Below are 27,161 nucleotides of genomic sequence, written 5' to 3'. Positions count from 1 at the left end.
GAAGCATCAATCAGAATTGAAACTGGTCGTTATGAAAATATTGATATTGAAAGTAGATTATGTTTTGTACTGATGACGTTGAAGATGAAAAACATGTTTAGTTAAACTGTCCTGTATATTCAGATATTCGCAATGTTATTTTTAACCATGCTAGTATTGTTGATAATTTTTTTTTACATATGTCTGATTATGATTTTATTTTTACAAATGAAAATATAGTATTTTAAACTGACAAAATCTGATATGAAATTTTAATAAAGCGAAAATGTATCTATACTCATGATAGTTGACTGTTATTTGTATTATAATTTAAGAAAATTTGTTTTATAGTCTCTCATTACTCTTTATAGAGTGGCTCTTGCTGTTAACTTATGTTTTAAAAAGCTGTATATTTTATATATTATATAGTGGTGAGACTATAATAAAGTATTTGTCTTGTCTTGTCTTTGTCTGTAAAAGCTTTATTTGACCCAAATTTTTTTTTTTTATGTTAAGTGACAACATGATATACTTTTTTTTTCATTTTTAGTCACTGATATCACACATTTCCTTAGTTATTATGAATATAAAAAAAAAAAGAAAACATGCAAATGATTTTATACATATAGGTATGTATGTTTTCACGAACATTTAAAACTGATTAAACCCTTGTTTTAGTTTTTTCGCTATAAAGATATTTTCTTAGGAATTGAAAATAAACATCTGTTATTGATCTTTTCATTTACTACGACTTGACACGTTTAACTTAGGGTTTTTTCCTATTTACGTTCAAATCAAACTTCGATGCTTATAATTACTCATATAAAAACAATCTTGTTAACAAACATTTTGTGTACAACGACAAGAAAGTCTATAACACACAATAAAAAAAAAATACTCTTACCTTTTAACTTTTAAGTGTAGATTTATAAATTCACGATAACTTCACCATTGTTCACAGGAAATATAAGTACCGACATACCATTTTATCATCTTATATTATTCTACATAGATATATGTAATTCTTCACACAACATATAAGATATCACTGGTCACTATGAAATAAATAACACGTGCGTCTTAAAGCAATACTTATTGTATTCTAGATTGTTGGATAAATATCAATTAACAGTTGCATGTTATCAATTCTTTACCTTTACTCGCGAGAAAAAAACCCGTGTATAGTACATCTGTGTCATACTGACGATAACTGATTTATTCAACATCGTTTCAATAGTGTAAAATATCCAGTGTATTTAATGATCATTACCGTTATTCACCAATCAAATCTTTTAGACACAGCACAATCAATCAATCAGTGTCTTACGTTAATTGGTTATTTCATCATTCAATTACACTTTATAATTGATTGTTATTTGCTTTACGTCCAGTAGCGAATATTTCTTTCATGTTGAGGACAAAAAACAATTCCTAGGTGGAAGAAATATTACCAGTAGGATTTGTAAATTTGTAAATGTACCATTTAGAAAAGTCATACAAAATAACCAGTGAGTGATTTTTTTTATAAAGATTTTTTTCATATGTGATTCAAAAATATAGTCTTCTTACACTGTAACTGTTACGTAAAGAACCAAAAACATACATGAACTGTGACAACCATTGACGCACATACTTTGGAAAGCTTATACACTGTACATGCTTTAGACCTATACCAGTTGTACATGTGACTAATGTAGGTTCTTGTGATTGTGATTAAATATTCGGGAAGAAAGAAAAAGTCATAATAATCATTACAATGAGACAGTATTATGTTTCCAAGGTCAACACCTGACGACCGGTCATCCTTTAAACACAGATGTTGGTTCTGTTAATTTTACCAACATAATTAGTCCCTGGAGCATTATGATTGTATATTTGAAACAACAATAAAATTAAATCACTTAGGCTAGACTAAGTGATTTAGTTGTATCATTTAAATAGTTGAATATTAAAGAAAGACAACTCTCAGACTTACTTCCAACATGTGAGAACAAAGTGTTACTTGAATCAGTAATTTCGAAATGATTTTTTTTTAAAAGTCCCCTGACTGTATACTAAGGAAGGTTCGTTGAAAGTTGAGGTAAACATCGACAAACAAAACAAATCTTTTTACCAAAGAGGTAATAATTGTTTATCATTCAACTTTACATTTTTTTTCTATTTTTGTATACCACAAAACTACAACTACATGAATGCATGACCCGAATATATCTAACGGGTTGATAAGTTCGACAAGATCACGACCAATGTACGTATATGCATACTTGTTTTATATAGAATTATGTAACCATAGTATCAGTATAAGCTGCAATGTTATTCTAATTATCAAGGGATTATGTTTAAATATTAAAAGAGTATTCCATTTACCCTAAAAGCAGTAAAAATGAATACCTAAACTGATAGGATCTGTTGTTTTATCATTATTAAAAACAAAGGAACAATAATAATAGTTATTTTTGAGCAACTGCGCTTTGAGGACTATTGATCTGTTTAGTTTACCATATCCTGGTGATGTGAGAGGCTAATGTATCGGTATTAAAAAAAAACAGATAGTCAAAATATTGATACTTGCTTTTAACTACAGTATTCCAATAATGATCTAGTACGATTTTAATATCTCGAAAATATGTAAATTAGAAATAAAACGATATTTCACACGTCTTGCATTATTTATTTCTGTAAAAATCACTGTAGATCATCGGAAGATATCCCTCAAGTGGTTGCAATATCTTTACTACTTGCTTACAAGAGGAAAATATAGAAAAGTCAATTAAAGATTTTAATTGCATTGTAAAGTTATATAAGTATAACGGTACGAATGCTTTTAAAACAAATCTTGTTTCAAAATTCATTTGGAAAAAAATATAGAATTTCGTTTTATGCACAAAAGTCTAGGAATTATTTTTTCAATTCACCACACATAGAACAGATGCTTCGGTGTATATAGAGTAATACAACATGTAAATTAGGGATTACATGTATCCCACATATATTTATCACAGTTGGTAGAGATGTTACATGATAAATGATGTGTTATTTATAACAATATTAGCATCCTGTGAAGATATGACAATAAGTATACTGCACATTTCTTTAATTAATGTCTCTTCATTGATGCTGGAGGCAAAACTATTTGAAAATCGAAAGTCTAGTAAGAAATACGTTGAAGATTTGTTAGTTATTGAAATGTCTGTTGATCTAAGTAATTGAGTTAATTTGAATTTTTCCATCTGTATGTGCGGTAATATTGTTCACGGTAAAATAAAAATAGAACAATGGTATGTGTATAATAGTTGTACTGTTAACCCGAAAAACAATGAAAGCAGTAAAGATCTCGATGGCAGACTAGTTTTCAACAATACACAAGTGTCTATACCAGTATGACATATGTTTAAATTATAAATAGACAATTTGAGAATTAGTTTAATTACAAGTCGGAAAACGAAAGATCTGCCGTCCATATTATTGACCATTTATTTCCTTGAACAAATACTAAGAAAGCTATTTAACAACGTTTATTACTTTGGTTAGACACTTATTAATTCGTAAAGCAGCTACATGCCCTTAGTTATATTACACCCTCCCTTTTCACTTCACCAGCGATCAAATGTTGGAAAATGTAGCATATGGAAAAAAGACACATGCCATATCGACAGCCTAATTATAACCATTAGTTTATACTATAGGGAGAACATGAAAAGAAGCTGTAAGATCATTACTGCATGGCGACAACCAAGTGAGACATATATCGTATAGTTTAAACATATTTTATTTGCTGAATTAAAGCAAAATGGATTAGACACAAGTAAATCATACTTATGAAGTCTTCTCCATAATACAATATAAAGTTACAATAATAGTATAATATAATGGACATGCATATAAAACAAACAGTTTATACAATATAATACTAGCTTTCATAGGTGAACAAAGAGGAGACAAAGTAAAAAAGGAAAAAGAAAGTTTGAAAAATCGTATACTTCTGTGACGATGAATTGTGGATTGATGGCAACGATGACGTCCTGTGTCAGCAATAATAACGCTCTATCAAGGCATAAGAAATCTGTTTGACTTTTTTATGTATTTCTGAACATGTTTGAAAATTTGAATATTTTGTTCGTTCGAAAGTTCCAAGTGTCCGCAAATTAATAGTTTTGTATCTAAAACAAAGTTTTCAGATAGCCAGTTAAGGTTATCGAATAAGTTTTTCCTACATAATGTGTATTTTGGGCAAACGAAAAAGTAATGGTAGACATCCTCAATATCGGACCCACAATGACAAGAGGGATCATTTATAATGTTAGCTCTAAATAGGTCATTGTTTAAGGATGAAGCGGAACATCGCAATTGCGTTAAGATAATATTTAATTTCCTTGGGCCGTACAAATAAAACGTTTCAATTTTACATACTAGACTATCGTTTTTTAATTCTTTCTTAAATTTAGAAATAGAGTCGACACTGCGAATTTTTGGATCAAGTTTATTCCATTCACGTATAGTAGAGGGAATAAACGATTCAGTAGTAAGGGAAAGTCTACAAAATGGAACAATAATATCTTGACCATTTCGCAACGGGTAGTTGGTTGTACTTTGTACACAAGGAGGTACAATATTACATAGATATTCTGGTGCATGCTTTTGGTTCATGTTATAAAACATCTGTAATTTTCTTCTTCTTCTTCTTTTAAAAAGAGATTCCCAGCCAACCTCAGAATATAAAGTTTCAGTTTTTGTAAATATTGGTAGACCTGTTACTATTCTTGCGGCCTCCAATTGTAAATTTTCTAATTTATTTGAGTAACCTATTCCACAATTATCCCACACTTCCGTGGCATATTCGAAAATGGGTCTAATAAAAACTAAGTATAGTTTTTCTAAATTATTTCGAGATAATCGATATTTAAGTTTACGTAAAACATTTAAGTGTTTCTTTACACTTGTAATTATAATTTCAATATGATTGTTCCATTTTGCGTCACTACTGAAATTAACTCCCAGGTGCTTATGAGATGTACTTAAAGGTATATTTTTACCATTTAAGGAAAAGCTGAGGTCTGGAGTCTCAATATTTGAAAAAATCATAATTTCGGTTTTATCTGGGTTGAATGACATAAGCCATTTAGAAGACCAAACATCCAGCTCTTTCAAGTCGCGATCAATAACAGATCTAATCTGTTCTCCATCGTTACCAGAATAGTTGAATGATGTGTCGTCAGCAAATAGCCGACACAGTGAAGTAAGCTTATCAGCAATATCATTAATATATAAGACAAAGAGAAGAGGGCCCAGAACTGATCCCTGGGGGACACCAGCTGAGACATTACAGAAGGAAGAAGACGAGTTATTTAATACTACTCTCTGTTTTCTGTCGTGAAGATAATCCTGAAACCAATTCAATACGTTTCCGTCAACACCATAAGCTTTCATTTTATATATAAGACCCCTATGCCAAACTTTGTCAAAAGCTTTAGAGAAGTCACAGAATACAAAACAATTTATATCTGTTTTTTCCAAAGAGTTTAATATGCAATTATATATTTCTAAGAGTTGATGAACAGTTGAATTTTTAGGGAGGAATCCTGATTGATACTCATAAATTAATTTATTAGCTTTTAAATGATTGTATAAGTGCTTAAACACTACTCTTTCCATAACTTTTCCTACACAACTAATTAAGGATATCGGTCTATAATTTGATGGCAAGGATGAATCTCCCTTTTTGAAAATGGGTATCAGATTTGCTATCTTCCAGCTAGTTGGGTATATTCCCTCTCTTAAGGATTTATTAAATATAATATGGAGTGGAACTGCTACCTTTTCTGGACACAGCTTTAGCATCTTCTGACTGATCACATCAGGACCAGATGCTTTGTTTGGATCTAATATCTGAATAATATCTATTATTTCTTTTATATTTACTTGAATATCTGAAAACTTACTATTAGTTTTTGTATCAAATTCGGGCAAATCAACATGATCCTCATCTAATTTTGAAATCATACTAAAATATTTGTTCAACAAATTACATTTCTCCTCATCTTCATATACAGTATCATTCAGTTCATTATCATTTATAATATTTTGGAGAGGGGGTATGGTTTCTGAACCTTTTTTGGATTTAATTAACGTTTTCATTAATTTCCAATACGTTTTTGAGTTTGAGGGTTGTTTTGATATTAGACAGTCCAAATTTGTTTCAAAATTTTCTTTGGCGATTTTTTTCATATTATTTACCTTATTTCGTTGTTTTTTGTACTTCATAATATTATTTTCACAATTATATTTAATCGCTTTTTTTCTTAATCTGTCTCGGATTCGAATTTCACGTCTTATGTCATTATTGAACCAGTGTTTGTCATTATGTCGTACTGTTACTATTTTAGTAGGAATGCATTTTTTAGCTATTTTCAAAAATTCTATTGTAAAACATTCACACATCTCATTAGTGGTTTTACTTTCGGGAAGCATAGTATTCCAGTCTATTTCGTCTAATTTCTCAGCAAATTTGGCTTTATCAGCCCGATCGTATAGCCATACTTCTCTTTTAAAAGATTTAAAATCGGACATTGGACATTCGAGAAATGCAACAGGTGCATCATGATCACTAATTGCAGATGGAGTTATTAGAACATTTGAAAAGGAACATGACATAGAGTCACTAATAATAATCGGATCTAACAGAGTACTACTATGGTCCGTTACTCTAGTAGGTAATTCAATAACATTGGTTAAATTGAACAAATTTAATGTGTCAATCAGTTTGTTATTATGCGTAGTAAGTAAGTCAGAGTTCAAATCGCCCGTTATTACCATCCTCTCATTGACCTGCAAACCCATCCCAATTGCATGATTTAATCGTGTCCAGTAGTTATTATCTGAATTAGGCGATCGGTAAGTGTGACACAATAGGAAGCTTTGACCTTTAGCATGGATATTGACAAAAAGGGATTCGTCTTCTTTCGTTTCGAGTGCATTTATTCGACTAAGTCCGATACCATCTTTGACATAAATGAGTAAACCACCACCAAAGCTATTTCTATCTTTTCGGACTATATTTGAAGAGAAGGATTTAGAGTAAATCTGACAGGAGGTAAATTTGTTTATCAGGTCAAGATCTATATCGTATTACCTCGGGGAATCTCTTGTTGTACCAGAGGCCAAACATTGATTATAGGTGTTAACAAACTATGCAATGCCATGTGGTAGAGAATGGGAATATATAATAGATGAAGCTTGTTATGGCTGTGTGTTCCATTTGTCATGAAGTAGATGACACCCAGATATGACACAAATGTAACCTATATTATTCAGGTGAAGGTCAGTCTACGTAATGTGCTTTTGTATTGCGATATATTGCATGTACATCTGTTGTTTTTTTTTAATATTTTTAAGTCTCCCAAACAAAGTTTGGAGACTTATTGTTTTGCTCAGTTCTTATTATGGCACCCTCAACGGAGTTGGGGTGACATATTGTTATTCTACGTTTCTTTTTTTCTTATTATTTTTATTCTTCCACACATTTTGTCCATGCTATTTCTCGGAATTGAATGGACCAATGTTGATGGAATTATATCACAATGTGAAACACCATGTGAAGTTGTGCAGCAGACTTTGGCATGTGCAAGATGGCCGCCGTTACCATGGAAACAGAACAAATGTAAAAAATATCTTTTTGGTTTTTGGTGAATAATTTGAATATTCCTGAACTGAAAATCATCAAATTTTTATATATTGTAGGTGTCCACCATATACAGGTTTGAGATGATTTTGGGAATCTTTGGAACTGCTATATTGCCATGGAAACTAAATATGTTTAGCATTAAACCCTATGGGTAAAATCTTAAAGTAGTATTTAAACTCTAAATATGGTATATCCAATCATTAAAACTTTAATGGTATGTTCCTTATCATGTGCCAATGTGGTAGGTGTCTTTGGAATTTTGGAAATGGTCACCGTTACCATGGAAACAGCAGAAATGTCCAAAAAATTCAAATTGGTCCAAACTTTCTATAAATTGGCAGACATGTTAAGTGGCACATCAAGAGTTGGTATTCGACTTTGGAATTTCCAAAATGGCCGCCGTTTCCATGGAAACAACACAAAAATCAAAAATTTCAAAATGCTCCAAAATTGATGAAATTTTACAACAACGTTGATTTATAAATTTACGTTTATATCACAGTCAATATAGCTACCGACATAACCTAATTCATTGAATATTATTCTACATAGATATATGTAATTCTTTACACAACATTTGAGAAATCACTGGTCACTAGGAAATAAATAACACTTGTGTCTTAAAGCGATACGTATTGTATTCTAGACTGTTGGATAAATATCAATTAAGTGTTGTATACAATTAATTCTTTACCTTAACTCACTAGTGTAAAATATCTAGCGGATTTAATGCTTATTACCGTTGTTCACAAATCAAAACTTTTAGTCACAGCAGAATTTACCAGTAACAATGTCTTTACGATAATTGGTTTTATGACAATCCCATTACACTTTATGTTACCTCTACGCCCAGTTGCAAATATGTCATACATGTTGAGGACAAAAACGTTTTTCTAGGGTCGAAGGATTTTTAACAGAATAAGTTTACAAAGGAAATGTGTATTGAAGCCATACCGATTTGCCATTCTATTAATTGTTTAGAAAAGTCATACAAAATAACCAGTGGATGCTTATTTTGTTTTTGTGTTTTATAGATTTTAAGAACGCCGAGGTTTTGCCATTACTTGTCATCCGTCGTTATTCATCGTCGTCCGTCCGGTGTAAACTATTGCAAACATCTTCTGCTCTGAAACTACAACAGCTAATATAACATGGGTTCAAAGTGTTCATTACATGAAGTTTTATCAGCCCTGAATTTTTCAGATGAATCTATTTTTTTTCAGATGAATCTAATTAACTATTGTTGGGTTGCTATCACTAAATTTGTAATTTTAAGGAAATTGGCATTTTTTCAGATTGACATCGGTAAACGCAAAAAAGTTTAATCTTGCATGTATAACTACTGATTACCACCAAATCATATTGTGTCAAAAAAACGTACATCATGTTGTCCTTCTGCTGATATGATTTCTTTGCTAAATCCAATAAAATGTAGAGTCTGCAATCAACTTTACTCGTTCCTAAAATTATGTCATTGACAGATTTGCAGACATTCTAAAACTGTTAAAGTGCACTTGTTCCGTACAGCAATGATTACATTTATGTTGTTCAGACAAGGAAAATCATTTAAACGTTATATAAAATAAGTTTATATAACTTATCAAAGGATAAACTGTAATCACAAGTCCATTACTAAAAAAATAAACGATATAAAGTGTTGCAATATTCGTCTAAAGTATTCGAAGTAGTGATTATCAAATATGCAAAATGAGAAATGCGCATTCCCTAGAAATGGACCTCTAATGTGAAAAATATAGGAAGTAAATAGGTTTTAATATCCAGTACTGATCTTTGAGTATCAGTAATGGATAACGTATGCCGGTTTTGTTTTTATTTATTTCATAATGTAGTGGGATAACGCAATATTTGCTTTATAATCAATTCATTATACTCTCATATACCAGAGTAAACTTAAACGAAAACGGCTGATGATGAAATTAACCATAAATCAAGTTTTGATACTGTTCTGTTAACTACAGTGTTAAAACTATTTTGAAATAGCTTAAAAGATAAAAGCAGCTGTTACAGTAACCGAGTATCAGCGAAAAGTAAAAATATAAGTAAAATGCATAAGTTTGAAAATATTCGTACTATATTTTCACATTTTAAGATGTGATTTGTTAGGTCTTGTCAATGCATAAAATATTATGATGATTCTTAAAGTAGGCTCTGGATGAGGGTTTTAGAATAGAGTAAATAGCAAAACGTGCATAATTAAGGACACAAATAATGAAGAAGTGAGAAAAATACGAAATAATATGAAGACATGAGAATAATGGGTTGGTAAATCAAGAAAAATAAAGAATAATGGGTAAAAACAGATAAGGAATTTTAAAGAAAATTTGTCCAAAAACTAAAGAATACAGAAAAGAACCTCCTCTTACATGGTTTACTGATACATGTTATATGAATCATGAGTATTATATTGAACTGGATAAATTTTAAACGACAGTAAAATTTATTTTTAGATGAAAGAGTCCATTTGCAATCTATTCCAACAAGATAGTTAAAAAAAAGAATTACAAAAAGGTACGTTTACCACAATTTTATCCTTTTTATTGTTTCTTTTCATGAAAGCAACAAACATCCTGCTGTGTTCAATGTTTTTTTCTCAGTTTTTTGTTTTCCTTATTGATTTGTTTAATGAAGCGAAACAATTATGTCAGAACATGCAATTCCTTGATCTAAGAAACGAATGTTTATGATTAAAATAGCATATGAATATGCTTTAAATGCCACGAAAATAATGTGACAAAACAATTAAAATATTTCCAATACATGCCATAGCTAGACTTAGACTGAGTGATGTCATTATTTAAAAAAAAAAAAGAGATACATTGTACGGAAATGCAATAGTTTTATCATAAGTTTAGTAAGTCGCACATCAACAATGTAAAGTAAACAATGACAATCGCTTCCGAATGGTCAGCAGTACAGTTCTGTTCCTGTCACTTATTAGTACTTGGTATGTTGATCGTGGCATGTACAACTCCCATGACGAGGCGTATCCAGTTATTCGAGGGATGATATGAATAAAAGCATGTAAGTTAAGATATCAAATCGTAGAACTAATTCATCGTAGGACAATCATTCCTTTTGGAACAAACCTTAACTTTTAACCTGGCATATTGGACCAGGTCATTTGAGAAGAAGACAAGATTTTGTTATCGAAAAAAATGGAAACTACAAAAAGGAAAAATTAAAATCATTTGCGTAAATGTTAGCATCACGTTTGAAGCTGAAGATAATACCAATGCTTCAGGTATTTCACATCCAATTTTTTATGGAAATATTCTTTATAAAGCACAAAGGTGTCAGTATTCACCCCAGAAACTTACAAAACCTTTGAATAGACTTATTAAGAAGGGATATAATAACGATACTGTTGTCAAGTCATTATAAAAGATTGCATATTTTGGCGTTAATATTGAGTCACTGATAAGGTCTTTGCATCGGAACTAAACACATTTATTCTAAAAACAGTTGTTGGCATGACACGGGTTATGTTCTTCTCATATATGTTATGATGGTATGATACTAAACCCCTAACGGGAAGGATTGTGCCTGATGTTCATATGATGAAATCATAATCTTTCAGTCAGTTTAATTGAAGTCTGGAGCTGGCATGTCAGTTAACTGCTAGTTGTCTGTTGTTATTTATGTACTATTGTCATTTTGTTTATTTTCTTTGTTTACATCTTCTGACATCAGACTCGGACTCCTCTTGAACTGAATTTTAATTTGCGTATTGTTATGCGTTTACTTTTCTACATTAGTTAGAGGTACAGGGGGAGGGTTGAGATCTCACAAACATGTTTAACCCCGCCGCATTTTTGCGCCTGTCCCAAGTCAGGAGCCTCCGGCCTTTGTTAGTCTTGTATTTTTTTAATTTTAGTTTCTTGTGTACAATTTGGAAATTAGTATGCCGTTCATTATCACTGGACTAGTATATATTTGTTTAGGGGCCAACTGAAGAACGCCTCCGGGTGCGGGAATTTCTCGCTGCATTGAAGACCTGTTGGTGACCGTCTGCTGTTGTTTTTTATTTGGTCGGGTTGTTGTCTCTTTGACACATTCCCCATTTCCATTCTCAATTGTATTTGATTTATTTAAGTTACATGTATCATGATCCTGTATTTCAAAATCAATAGAGTATATATATATATGAGATGAAACACGAACATTGACACGTTTTAATTAACATGTTACTTTTTTATGTCACAATGTAGTGTAAGTTAAATTCGTTTCACATGAAAACTTAGTTACTATTTGAATAATGACCAGATACGCAATTTGTATAGTACAGCTGTTTTAAGTTAAAGATTTCTTTAACAGATGAAATTGACTGATTATTTTCACCATTAGGAACATGAGTTAATGGTCGTCTTGGTTAAATAATTTATTACTTTGTCTAGATTCGGAGAGAATTGAGTCCGTCATATGATTCCCATCTTTTTAATCTGATTGAGAGATTTCTTTAACAAACTGACTGGTAAGGATTGCCAGTTTTCACACCGAAGGTCGGCTGAAGAAAAACTGGCTTCTTTGTCAGGGGAATAACTCAAATAAGTGATTTATAAAATCAATAATTTAATTAGCAAATTTTAAATGTTGTCATAAATTGTGATTTTGTAGTTTTAACGAATTGTAATCATGTAACCTTTAGATTATAAATGTCTTAATATTAGTATAAAGAAATAACCTTTGCTTATTTTAAGTAGCAAGGTTTATGCCTTTGATGCAATCATTTAGCTGTAAATTCTATTTTTGTAAAGTAAATGCTATAATTAAGGCTTTCCATAATAAACTGATACTTTCTTAACAAATTTCCCCGCAGCAGTGGCAGTATTCTCCATGTAAAACTCAAGGTTTCATCTTACAGATTATGTTATAAAATTTTACTCTTCGGGGTGTTGGATTTAGTAGAAATAATTAAAAAAACAATTATACTTATAGCAATTACTTTTTGGAAGATGATACTTAAAGAAGTAACTTAATGTTCATATCATTATCACAGATTCAGTGCAAGGTCATCACCGGACATGACCGGTCATCCTTTCAACACGAATGTTAATAAGTCCCTGGAGCATTATTATTGTATATTTAAAGCTAAAATAAACTTAAATCTCTTAGTCGTGGTTTATTCGAACTACATCAATAGGTATTTGTTTTGAAGAACAACCTATCTTACTTCCAACATTTGTGAACAAATGGTTACTCGAATAAGTGATTTCGAAATGTGTTTATTACCCTGACTGTATACTAACAATGGACTTTAGGATCTACGCCAAAGTGTCCCCTTGCACATGTAGTTAAAAGTGTTTCTCTAAAATGTCCTGCGCCCGCTGAAAATTGAGGTAAACATCGACAAACAAAACAGATCTTTTAACCAAAGAGGTTTATAATAATTGTTTATACTTAATATTTTCATATTTGTTTTTGTTTTATTTTTGTTTTATTTTTTAGTACCGCAAAACCAAAAATATTTTAAATACGCCATGCATATATCTATGGTGTGCAAAAGTTCGAAAAGATCACGACCCTTTCAGTGTTTGCCTGCATTATTGGTCTATATAGAATTATGTAATAATAGTATCTGTATTAGCTGCAATTTTATTATAAGTATCTAGGGATTATTTATTGATAACAAAACAGTTGAAGGACGCCTCCGGGTGCGGGAATTTCTCACTACATTGAAGACCTATTGGTGACCTTCTGCTGTTGTTTTTGTCTATGGTCGGGTTGTCGTCTCTTTGGCACATTCCCCATTTTCATTCTCAATTTAAGTATTCCATTTACGCTAAAAGCAGTGAAAATGGATTTTGTAACTGATATGATCTTTCATTTTATCCTTATTAGAAACAAAGGAATATAATACAGTATGTCTGAGCAAGTGCACTTTGAAGACTATTGATTTGTTAAGTTTGATATACCCTGGTCATAGATAAGACTCATATATCATATTTAGAAAAGCAATAAGTCGAATTATAGATACTAGAATTTTACAGTAAAGAGTATTTTGATAATAATTTAATACGATTATAACATCTCTAAAATACGTAAATTTGAAATAAGACAATTTGAAATAATACATCTGCCTTTATATATTTTTGTAAATATCACTGTAGATCATGTGAAGCAATCCCATGAGAGATTGCAATATCTTAACTGCTTGAAAAGAAGAGGAAAGTGTAGAAAAATCAATAAAAGATTTCTATTTCATTGTAAAGTTATCAAATATTCATGGTACGAATGCTTTTAAAAAAACTCATGTTTTAAAATTGAGTAATGCACTCCGGATTATTTTATGTAATTTAATATGCAAAAGTGTAGGACTAATTTTCTTCTTTCAACATACCTCGAAGATACAGATGCTTTGACGTACATAAAGTAATACTGTATGCACATTATGTATGCCATGTATCACACATACATTTAGCCCATATAGTAGATATGTTACAAGGTAAATGATTTGTTATTTATAACAATATTAGCATCCTGTGAAGATATGACAGTAATTATACTGCACAAGATGTGCATTTCATTAAAGATGTTGATGACAATATAGTCGTCGTCGACAATACACAAGTGTCTATACAAGTAAACACTTAATATATTTAACGAATTCAATTATAAATCGACTAGAGTATAGACAATATCAGAATGAATTTAACAAAATACTATGGAAACTATTGATGACTTTGGAATGACACTTTTTTGTTTTCGTAAAACGAATTTCTAAGCATGTAACCTTTACTATTTAATAAGGTGAAGACTTTTAGTCTAAGTGTTTTCGGTAAAGCTTGTTATGGTTGTTTGCCTCATTTGCATTCCTTTCACGGATTTGGCTGTACTTTTTAGACCTTTTGGATTATAGCTCTTCATCTTTTATATAAGCTTTGGATTGCAAATATTTTGGCCACGAGCAGCACTGAAGAGACATGTATTGTCAAAATGCGCATCTGGTGCAAGAAAATTGGTACCTTTAATTTTATTGCAATGAAGTAGATATGGCATACATGTAACCTATATTGTTTAGGTGAAGGTCAGCCTAAGCGTTGTTCCTTTGATATTTTTTTGCAATTATTGCAAGTACATTTGTTTACGTTTACCTTGTCAAATAAAACAAATAAAACCCGATGTTGTAAAAACAGTCGATGTGAAAGCTTTAATGGAACCAAATTTCGTATTGAACTTTATTTTTTTTAGGTTAAGTGACAGCATGATGTATTTTTTTAAAAAATGTTTTAATCATTGATATCACATATTTCCTGAGTTATCATGAATATAAAAATGGACACATGCAAATGATTTTATACATTTAAGTTCACGCTAAAGAAAACTATATTTTCTTTCAATATGAAAATGTTTTTAAAATTTACGCAACACAATATTTAAGATTTTTATCATTTGAAGTTGCGTATGTTTTCATGAACATTTAAAACTGATTAAACCCGTTTTGTTAGTTTCTTCGCTATACAGATATTTTCTTAGGAATTTAAAAAATATATCTTTTATTGATCTTTTATTTTTTATTTGATACAACTTGACACGTTACCGCCTTGTCTTTTCCTATTTACGTTGAAATCAAACTTCGATGCTTATATATCATGTATATATCATGTATATACTCATATGAAAAATTCTTGTTAACACACTGTTCGTGTACAACGACAGAAAATAACACACAATATAAAAAATCTTACCTTTTTACTTTTAAGTGTAGATTTATAAATTCACGTAATACCGACATAATTTTTTATAATCGAACACTTCTCTACATATTTATATGTAATTCTTCACACAATACATAAAAAATAACTGGTCACTAGGAAATGAATAACATGTGCGTCTTATTGCAATACTTATTGTATTCTAGACTGTTGGGAAAAATATCAATTAACTGTTGTATGCAATCAATTACTAACATTAACTCGCGAGAAAAAATGTGTATAGTACATCTGTGTCAACTGAGATTTACTGATTTTATTCAACACTGGTCTACAAATGTTTCACTAGTGTAAAATATCCAGCTAATTATAGTTGTTCACCAATCAAATGTTTTAGTCACAGCAGAATCTACTAGTTACAATGTCTTTACGATAACTGGTTTAATGATAATTCTATTACACTTTATAATAAATTTTGTGTTACCTTTACGCCCAGTTGCAAATATTTCATACATGTTGAGGACAAAAACGTTTTTCTGGGGTCGAAGGATTTTTAAGTTTTCAAGGGAAATGTGTATTGAAGCCATACCGATTTGCGATTCTAATTATTGTATAGAAAAGTCATACAAAATAACCAGTGAATGATTATTTTGTTTTTGTGTTTTATAGATTTTTAGAACGGCGAGCTTTTGTCATTACTTGTCGTCCGTCGTCATTCATCGTCATCCGTCCGGTGTAAACTATTTCAAACATCTTCTGCTCTGAAACTACAGAACTAATTCAAACAAAAATTTAGCTGAATGATTCTTAGGGTACCTGGAATAAAGCTTGTGTTTTATTTTCTGTTTCGTCAAAAGAACATGACCGTCATGGCTGAAAAAGAACATAGGGTAAAATGCAGTTTTTGGCTAATATCTTAAAAACTGAAGCATTTTGAGCAAATTTGACATGGGGTCAAAGTGTTCATTAAATGAAGTTTTATCAGCCCTGAATGTTTTAGATGAATCTATTTTTCCAAATGAATTGTTGGGTTGCTGCCACTTAATTTGTAATTTCAAGGCAATTTTGCATTTTTGTCAGTTGACATCGGTAAACGCAAAAAAAGTATAATCTTGCAAGTAGAACTACTATAAATCCAATAAAATATAGTCTGCAATCAACTTTACTCGTTTCTAATATTATGTCATTGGCAGATTTCCGGTCATTTTAAAACTGTTAAAGTGCACTTTTTCCGTACAGGTGGCACGGTAGTATTTCCTGGCCCATAAAGGATAATGATAGCCCTTTTAGAATTTTCACCACTTTCTTACGTTGCAAAAAATTCTACATTCACAGTTAACTGAAGTACTTTCATGCTACTATTCAGAAATGAATTTGAATGTGTATCATAACCGTTTAGCGTTTTTGCTATTTTTAAAAACCTAAGGCCATTAGTGCTTTTAAAAAAACTGTTTTAGGTCTTTTATCATGCAAGTTTAGATATCCAATAGTAGAACTAATTTATCGTAGGACAATTCGTCAAATATTGTTTATAGTATATTGATGCATACGGGCCTAGGTCATTTGAGAAGAAGACAAGATTTTGTTACGGAAAAAAGAAAACTTAAAAAAAAAAAAAAAAAAATTGAAATCATTTGCGTAAGTGTTGACATCGTTTTTAAAGATCAATTTAATATTAATACGTAGCTTTATTTGATGTATAATCCTTTATTTCAAAATCAATAGAATATAATTTTTTTCATGTATATGAGATTAAGAACGAATATTGACACGTTTTAATTATGCTTTTGTGTGTCTAATTTCTGCATGTACCTTTAGTCACTACTGTCTATACACAAAATAATCATGTTCATTTCACATTAAAACTAAGATACTATATGACAATTTTGATACGCAATTGGTTAAGCTGTTTGGAGGTAAATATTTCTTAAACAGATGTAATTGACTGATTTTTTCACCCATAAGGAACATAAGTTGATGGTTGTTTCGGTTAAATAATTTATCACTATGTCAAGATTTGTAGCGAATTGGGTCCGACACATGATTCTCAACGTTTGAGAGATGTCTCCAACTATAATCCTGATTGTCAAGGATTGTCATTTTTCACGTCGAAGGTAGACAGAGAAAGTCGGAGCAGAGAAATAAATGACCGCTTTACCAGTTATGATAATTACTAAAATATGTGATTTATAAAAAAAACAAAAACGTTACAAATTGAGATTTTGTTATTTTGTAAATTTACCAAACTTTTAGGTCTTGAATTAGGTTTTATAATTAGTAAATTTTAATTTAAAAGAAAATAAACAGTTTGCTTCTTTTAAGTAGCAATGTTTATGCATTTGATGCAATCATTTAGCTGTACATTTTATTTGTTGAAACAATGCTTTAATTTAGGCTTTAGATATGAACTGAACTCTCTTAATAGATATTTCAGCAGAGGCAGTATTTTTACTGAGAAAATCAAGGTTTCATTTATACAGATTCTGTAATAAAATTTTAATCTTCAGGGGTGCTGAATTTAATGGGGATTATTTCAATAATAATACTTAAAGGAGTGATGTTTTTGAAGAAAAAGAGGTAATTGTATTACTTAAAGAAGTATTCTTCATGTCATTACCCCAGATTCAGTATAAGGTCATCACCTGACATGACCGATCTTCTTTTCAACACGGATGCTAATAATTATAAGTATCTAGCATTATTATTGTAAATTTAAAGCCCTTAGTCTAGACTATGTGGTTTATTTGAAATACTTCAATAGAAAATTATTAATAAAAGACTAATCTTACTTCCAACATTTGTGGACAAAATGTTACTTGAATCAGTGATTTCGAAGTAATTTTTTAAAGTAAGTCCCCTGACTGTGTAATAAAAATGGGTTCTAGTGTCTGCGCTAAAATATCTCCTAGTATTTTAAAATGTTTTGCTTAAATGTCATGCACCCGGTGAAAGAGGAGGTTATTCATCGACAAACAAAAGAGATCGTTTTACCAAAGAGGTATATACTTGTTTATCATTCAAGTTTTCATTTGTTTGTTTTTGTAGTTTTTTTTCCATTTATTTAGAACCGCATAACTACAACTATTTCATACACGACATGACTATCTATCGTGTGCATATGTTCGTGAAGATCACGATTCTATAAGTGTATGTCTGTTCTATATACGATTATGTAATAATAGTATCTGTATTAGCTGCAATGTTATAATAAGTATCTAGGGATTATTAATAAATATTAAAAGTATATTCCATTTACGCTAAAAGCAGTGGAAATGGATTCTTTAACTGTTAGAATCTTTCGTGTTATCTTTATTAGAAACAAAGGGATAATAATACTGTCAGTATGTTTTAGCAACTGCGGTTTGAAGACTATTGATTTGTTAAGTTTCCAATATCCTGGCCATGAAAAACACTCAACTTTCGTATTAAAACGAAACTGTCAAAATATTAACACTTGATTTTTACAGTATTTCGATAATTATTTAATAGAGTTATTTTATCTACAATTTGAAATAAGTCAAAACTGCATCTGCCATTATATATCTCTATATATATCACTGCTGTTCGTCGGAAGAAATCTCCCAAGATGTTGCAATATCTTTACTACTTGCTAACAAGAAAAAATTTAGAACGACCAATAAAAGACTTCTATTTCATTGTAAAGTTCTGGAGTATTAACGGTACGAAAAACATGCTTTAAAAAAACGTTGTTGTACTTTGATTGAGAAGCACACCTCCGATTTAGAATTTCATTTTATGCACACAAGTCTCTGAATGATTTTCTTGATTAAACACACATCGGACCAATGTTTGATGTATATAAGGTAATACTGTAAATGTACATGATGTATTCTATGTATCATATATATATTAAGCAAATACGATAGAGATGTAACAAGATGAATAATGTGTTATTCATAACAATATAACATGTAGATGCATGGTGGAAGAAATAACAACCAGTTTGCTGCACAAGATGGGCATTTCTTGAATTAATTTCTCGTCATTGATGCTCGAGGCAAAATAATTGAAAACTAAATCCATAAGACAAACTTTGAAGAATTAGGCGTTAATGAAATGTTTATTTATTTAGGTCATTGAGTTGATTTGCATTTTGTCATTCTCCTGTGCGGTAATAATGATTACGGTAATTATACATAAGAATAAAAATAGAATAATGTGATGTGTATATCGATGGTATACTTGTTGACAGGAAACATAATGATAGCAGTAAAGATCAAGATGACAAATTAGTCTTCGACAATGCAAAAGTGTTTATACCAGTACTATGTATATGATTCAACTATAACTCGACTAGAGAATAGACAATTTGAGAATTGGTTTAAACGAAAGATCTGCTGTCAACATCATTGACAACTTATTTCCATTGACAACAATAGTTACTTTGGACATACATATGTTTCATACAGCGAAGTTAAAACCAGTTACTAAATGATTCTACATCCCCGACTTTTCACTTGTTTATCGACAACAGATAGAAAAATGTAGAATACGGAAAGAAAACAAATTCTATACCAACATATCAACTGCTTAGTTATGCTCATTTGTATATACTATGGGGTAAACCACGAAAAGAAGCTGTAAGATCATTACTGCAATGTGAAAGCAAGGTCAGACATTGTATCATCTGGGGGAATCAGCTGTACCAGATGTTCAAATATTGATTATATTTGTTGACAAACTATGCAATGCTACGAGGTAGAAAAGTGAAATATATAAAAGACAAAGCTTGTTCTGGCTGTATGTCCAATTTGAGATAAAGTAGATGACACCGTGATTTAACAAACACCTTTCAGGTGAAGAACAGTCTAAGTATTGTCCCTATAATAGTACATTAATATTTCATGCATGTACATCTGTTTAAGTTTACCTTGTATAAATAAAACAAATAAAACCTGATGTTGTATAATATTGTCGATGTAAAAATTGTAAGAAAATACTTTAATGGACCATTATTTCATATTGATCTTTCTGTCTTTTGTGGTTAAATCCCCACAAGTCATGACATTTGTTTTTTTTTTTTATCATTTATCTAACATATTGACCGTCGTTATTATGATCGACACATGCAAATAACTTAATGTTTTCTCGTTGAAGATGGCAATATTATTGTTCAATATAGAAAGTTGTGATTGATTTTAAGGTTTTTGAAATCTACGAAACACAATACTATCAAGGTTATTATTAGTTGAAGTTAGACATGTTGTAGTGCATTTAAATTTCATTCCATATATTAAATACATATATAGTCTTATGCATTTAAAATGTACAGCTGTTATTGATCTTTTTGTCATTTGCTATGACTTGACACGTTTAACTTCTTTTCTTATCCTATTTACGTTGAAATCAAACTTCGAAACGTGATATACTCATTCGTACCACGATAAATAAGTCAATAAAACAAAAGCCAAGAAATCTTACCTTTTTACTTTTTTAAAATGTAGATTTAAAAATTCACGTCAATCCACAGTGAATAAAAATAATGACATAATTTTGTATCATCCGACGTGTCTTTACATATAAATATGCAATTCTTCACACAATACATAAGACATCACTGGTCACTAGGACATAAATAACACGTGCGTCTGAAAGCAATTATACTTATTGTATTATAGACTGTTGGATAAATATCAATTAACTGTTGTCTGTAATCAATTCTTTACCTTAACTCGCGAGAAAAAAATCCAACATGTATAGTACATCTGTGTTGACTGAGGTTTAATGATTTTATTTAATACTATTCTACAAATGTTTCACTAGTGTAAAAAATCCAGCGGATTTAATGCTCATTATAATTGTTCGCCAATCAAATCTTTTAGTCACATCAGAATCTATCAGAAACAGTGTCTGTACGATAATTGGTTGTATGAGCATTCCATTATACTTGATTACAGAATTTTGTTTACTTTATTGCCACTGGCAATTATTTCATGCATGTTGAGGGCCAAAACGTTTTATCAGTAGGAAAGATGTACAACAGTGTAACATTTCCAATGGAATTTGTGCAATTAAGCCATACTAATTTTCTATATGTAAATTGATTTGAAAAGTCATACACAATTATCAGTGATTGTTTAATGTTTTTTTTTAAAAGATAATTGTGTCGTTTGCGATTCAAATAGATATAAAGTCGTCATACATTGTAACTGAAATGTTGAAAATTATGAAAATCAGAAAGCAAAATTATTGCCTATACGTGTATACCCAAAATACATTAAGTTAAAGAAAATATTAATCTTTAAAACATAAAACACTTGCATGTTTCTTGTTAACATGATTTAACTGAGATAATAATCCTCCAATTTCTATAAAAGAATCTGTTGTAGAATGAAGCAAATGTAGATATTCGTAGGATACATAATAGAATTTAATTAAATGAAAATTAAATTCATTTATTGAATTAACATATACATGTATTGAGACTCGACAAATCGAGTCGTCCTTACTCTTATTATGCTAATTTGAGCATGTGACAGCCGAGTAATAAAAGTCCGTGCAATTCAACGGTCTCTTTTACCTTGAAAACCGAACAGAGTGGACGTTAAAAAATTAAGAGAAATATTTTACATACATTATCAAGATAAGTATTGTTTTAATTAGTTCGTTTAAGAATTCATATTTTGAATTTAATTCGGATTTAAAGATTTCATTTATGTTTTTTGTAATAATTAAATTAACTTATTACTTCGTCGAATTTACGGTACATGCATTGCCTAAATATTTTTAATTTCACATTGATTTTAATTTATCCTTGATGCAGAATGTAAAAGTATTATACCTGTTATAATTCGTAGAGGCAGGTATGTGTATGTTTACAGATTAAGTAAATTATTCTTATTTATATATTTTACACGTCATTCTCGTGATATACATGTACCGGTGAGACATTTATTTAGATAAGAGACAATTTAAGGAATTAAATTATTGATTTAAGATCAAATGATTGAGTTGATAGATATGAGTAAATTAATATTGAAGTCGATGCATTGATACTGTTAAAAAAATAAATTAAATTAAGAGACAGATGATACTAATTATGTGATGTTAGTCAGTACTTCAATTTTTAACCTATTTCGTTTATACAAATGCCTAGAATTGGTCGACGGAGAAATGGGAGCGCACGAGTGCCCGTTGTTGAAGCTCAACCACCAGAGAGACGACGCGGAAGGAGGAACCGTGCAGTTGCTGCACCAGGAATTCAAGATGTGGGGGCAGTTGTTGGTGAAGTACAAGCACCTCTTCCTCTACCAATCCAGGCTCCTTTGCCTATTGAAAGACAGCCTGCCTTGCAAGGTCCCGTAACACCAGCGCTGAACGTACAAGCGCCATTTGCGCAAGTTGAAATTCCAGCTCCTGTACCAATGCCTAATCAAAATGGTGAGATAAATAATGATCCTATGCTTATACCTAATCAGTCAGAATGTGATGTTTACGTATCTCAAAATTTAAAAGAAAAAATATGGAATAGAGAATACATAGATTTGTCATTACTTCTTTATCAAAACTTTATTAGTCAAATTGACAGACCTCAAAATGTTATAAGTTATGATAATGCAGCCGGTTCACTTGTAATCACATCAAACAAAAACAGCAAAGCTAAATCTATTTAAAACATTGAGTCATGGACTGATGCATTTATAAACTATATGAAAATATTTATTCAACGTTTTCCAAATTTAGCTAATGAATTGACCACTTATATGTCAATCATTAGAGGTACACAAGTGTCTTTTGAGAAGATTTATTGTTATGACCAGCAATTTAGATTAAGAATGACAAACAATCCTACAAGATCTTGGTCTTCCATTGATGGCATTTTATGGTACACCGTCATAGCTAATGGGGAACCGGAGGGTAATACAATTCAACAGACAAGTGTAGGTAATCGACCATGCTATGATTACAATTTTAAGGGAGCTTGTCATCGACAAAATTGTTTTTACACCCATTTATGTATGAAATGCGGAATGGCCCACCCTTTCGCTGGCTGTCCACAACAAGCAAATAGCAACCAGGCATATGCTCGTGCTCAAAATGCAGCCCGAGGCACATATCAAAATACAGTAAGAGTTGCTAGAAATTTTGCACCTAGAACTCAAACACATTTTCAAAGAGCAGCGAATTCGAATCAAGGATTTAGACCTCGAGGAAGCAGATTCCCTGCCCTTCGAATGGCCGCACCACACACATTTAACAATTAAATTTTATATTTTTCAGAATCTTTAATTAATCCGCTGGACATATGGTGTCTTGGCTTTACTCCGATCAATGTCACAGAATTAGATAAACTCCTTTTCAATTACCCAAATCAACATGATGCAATGATATTATATAAGGGATTTTCTGAAGGTTTTAGGTTAAATTATTTTGGTCCACGATGTAGGATTGAATCAAAAAATTTACATTCAGTCATCCAAAATCCTTGGGTGGCATGGGAAAAAGTCATGAGTGAAGTAAAAAAATGGTCGCATAGCTGGTCCTTTTTTGACTAGACCTATATCTAATCTAAGGTGTTCGCCTATCGGTGTAATTCCTAAGAAAACTGGTGGATTTAGGTTGATTACGCACTTATCTTTTCCGCCAAATTTGAGTGTAAATGACTTTATTGATGAAAAGTTTACTACAGTAAAGTATTCGTCTTTCGACAATGCTATTGATTTGATTAAAAGATTGGGTTCAAATGTGGAAATTGGAAAAAAAGACATTAAATCCGCCTTCAGATTGCTAAAAATTTATCCAGGGGACTTTGATCTATTAGGGTTTAAACTTAATGAATATTATTTCATAGATAAATCATTGCCTGTTGGGTACTCAGAATCAAATTGCTTATTCGAAAAATTTTCAACTTTTATTCAATGGGCTGTCATGAATGAGTCCAATTCAGATAATCTTGATCATTATTTGGATGATTTTTTATTTGCCGGTAAAAGCAATACTGAGGATTGTAAAAATCTGATGAATAGTTTTGATAGAGTATGTTGTCGTCTTGGAGTCCCAATTGCTCATGAAAAAACAGAAGGCCCTACAACAAAACTTAGTTATTTAGGTTTACTTATAGACACAGAAAAAATGCTAATACAAATTCCGGAGGACAAAGTATTGGAGTTAAAGTCGAAAATTAAATGGGTATTGGGTAGGAAAAAGATCACTTTAAGGGACCTACAATCTTTGTGTGGGTCATTAGCTTTTTGTGCAAAAGCTCTACCTGTCGGCAGAGCATTTAGCAGACGAATTTATCTGGCAAGTAATCACGCAAAAAAACCACATCATTATGTCAGAATCACAGAAGGCATGTATCAAGACTTATTGGTATGGGAATTGTTTTTAGACAAATTTAACGGCATTAGTTACATGTTTGACATTGATTGGACTTCAAATTCAGTTTTACAACTATTTACTGACAGCGCTGGTGGTTCAACAAAAGGGTGTGGCTGCTATTTCAAAGGTAAATGGGCTTTTCTTAAATGGCCTGTAGAATGGTCTGGTACTGACGTTCTCAGGGATATATCATATTTAGAAATGATACCTATTGCACTATCTGTTTATTTATGGGGTAATCTATTTCAAAAAAAGAAAATTTTATTTAATTCGGATAATAATGCCGTGGTTGAAATTTTAAATAAGAAGACTTCAAAATCTATACGAATTATGAACCTTGTTAGACACATAGTATATTGGTCGTTATTATGCAATTTTCACATAAAAGCACAGTTCAATCCTGGTGATACAAATATAATTGCAGATTGTATTTCTCGTAAAAAATTTCAGAAATTCAAAAATCTGGCTCTGACAACAGATACACATCCAGCTACAATTCCGGAGGAATTTTGGATCATTTTAGGCCAGAAATAGCAAAGCTATTGGACGCATCGAATTCTCAGAACACATGGAAAACGTATAACAATGGACTGACTTCATTTGTTTCATTTAGATTAGAAGAAGGTTTCGGAAATACATGGCCGCCCAGTATTTCGCATTTAGTAAATTATGTTGCTTATTTATCAAAATCAGGGTATGCTCCTGCAACGGTTAAGGTGTACTTATCAGGTTTAAGCTATTATTTACGAATAAATGAGCTCACAGATTTGACTTCATCGTTTATTATACAAAAAAATGTTGAAAGGAAAGGACAAATTATATGATGTAGTAGATAGTCGCAAACCTATAACTTTAGAAATATTAGCTCGATTAATAAACTCGTTGCAATTTGTATGTTCTTCAGTATATGAATGTACGTTATTTAGATCCATGTTTTCATTAGCATTTTTTGCATTTTTGAGAATTGGTGAAATTACAATTAATAGAAATACGCAACATGTCATTAACAATGACGATGTCAATGTTTCACATCATTCACAATCTGCATATATCACAATTCCCTTTTCGAAAACAGACCAAAAAGGTTTATATACAACATTAACAGTTGAAAGGTTTAATCAAGTAGATATTTGCCCGGTGAGATTGTTATTAAACTTTATTTCAATCAGACACAAACACAATGGACCACTTTTTTGTCATTTTAACAAAACCGGTGTAACACGATATCAATTTTCTAGTGTACTATGCAAGACCATGAAATTTATTGATTGTAATTCAAATGAGTACAACACGCATTCATTTCGAATAGGTGCAGCTACACATTTTGTTATGAATGGCCATACTGATGAAGACATTATGACTTTAGGTCGTTGGAAATCTGCATCCTTTAAACGTTATATAAGAATTGAGCTAACCAAATAACTTATAATTTCAGCTTGTCTTAGTAATGAAATATGGATTATTGGTTCTTCAATAATATGCAGTGCTCGTGATCACTCAGAGAACAGACCTTTAGGTAGTAATTTAGGTCTTTTAAAAAATAATAATTGTTTTTTGCGATGGGCAGGCAAATCTGGTATGAAATGGGACGATGTTGTTGGCACCGTTAACAGCATAATTAATTTATGCAGCAAAATTCCACATGCGTTGATATTGCATTAATTGTGGTGGAAATGACATAGGAAATGTACCATGTGGTGCTCTGCTATATCACATTAAATTCACAATAGCAATTCTGTCTCAAATGCTCCCAAATTGCTCTCTTATATGGTCAAGCATTCTTCCCAGGCGTTCATGGCGTTACTCAAGCGATGACCATGCCATGGAAGTTACAAGAAAGAGAATAAATAGGGGCGTGAGATCTTATATACTCAAACATGGAGGATACGTTATCAAATATCCAGATTTTGACGACCGTCATCCAGCGCTATATTCTGACGATGGAATACATCTATCATTTATTGGAAATGATATTTTCTTGAATCAAATTCAATCAGCACTTGAAACATTCATAAAGTATCCACATTGTGTTGTATTTCCTCACGATCACATTTAATTTAAAATAAACATAGTTCATATTGACAATGGATGGAAATACATTTATTTTGTGAAATTTGGTTGTTATATAAATGTTGAATTCGCAATATCTTTTATTATTTTGACTGCTTAAATGTTTTTAAGTTGATTATAAAATTTGAGATAACTGAATTGTCATGGGTAAATTTTGTGGCGGATTATCATTCTGTACTAAAGTCCGAATTATAATTTTGGCGAAATTTACTTCATTGTATGCAGACTATGGATAGCCCAGCTGCTGATTCTGAAATATTGCTGAATGGACCGCCCTTCAGTACACCAGCTTTGGATCGCCCAGCTGTGATACAATGATTAGTTCAATCGTCATCAACATTTTATTGATTGACAAATATTTTGGTTGTGTACTGTTGTTGTAACAGTTGTTGTTGTTTTATGAATGAATTTTGATTAAA

General features: G+C 31.1%; 1 protein-coding gene across 5 annotated transcripts in view; it reads right to left on the bottom strand.

Annotated features, from left to right (window-relative positions):
* Positions 1–21,103, bottom strand: part of LOC139485110 (glycine receptor subunit alpha-2-like) — a 49,694-nt gene extending 28,591 nt beyond the window's left edge. The window contains exon 1 of one of the 5 annotated variants that reach the window (XM_071269239.1): positions 20,773–21,103. The gene's annotated coding sequence lies outside the window, so the exon portion shown is untranslated. Of the gene's footprint in view, positions 1–883; positions 1,197–15,366; positions 15,566–20,772 lie in introns of those variants that run through there. The other 4 variants (XM_071269242.1, XM_071269240.1, XM_071269238.1 and 1 more) reach the window with 4 other exon arrangements.
* Positions 21,104–27,161: the final 6,058 nt, after the last annotated feature.

The sequence above is a fragment of the Mytilus edulis genome, chromosome 8 (genome assembly GCF_963676685.1).
Source record: "Mytilus edulis chromosome 8, xbMytEdul2.2, whole genome shotgun sequence".
Classification (NCBI taxonomy): Eukaryota; Metazoa; Mollusca; class Bivalvia; order Mytilida; family Mytilidae; genus Mytilus; species Mytilus edulis.
This window is presented reverse-complemented; position numbering and strand designations above follow the sequence as displayed.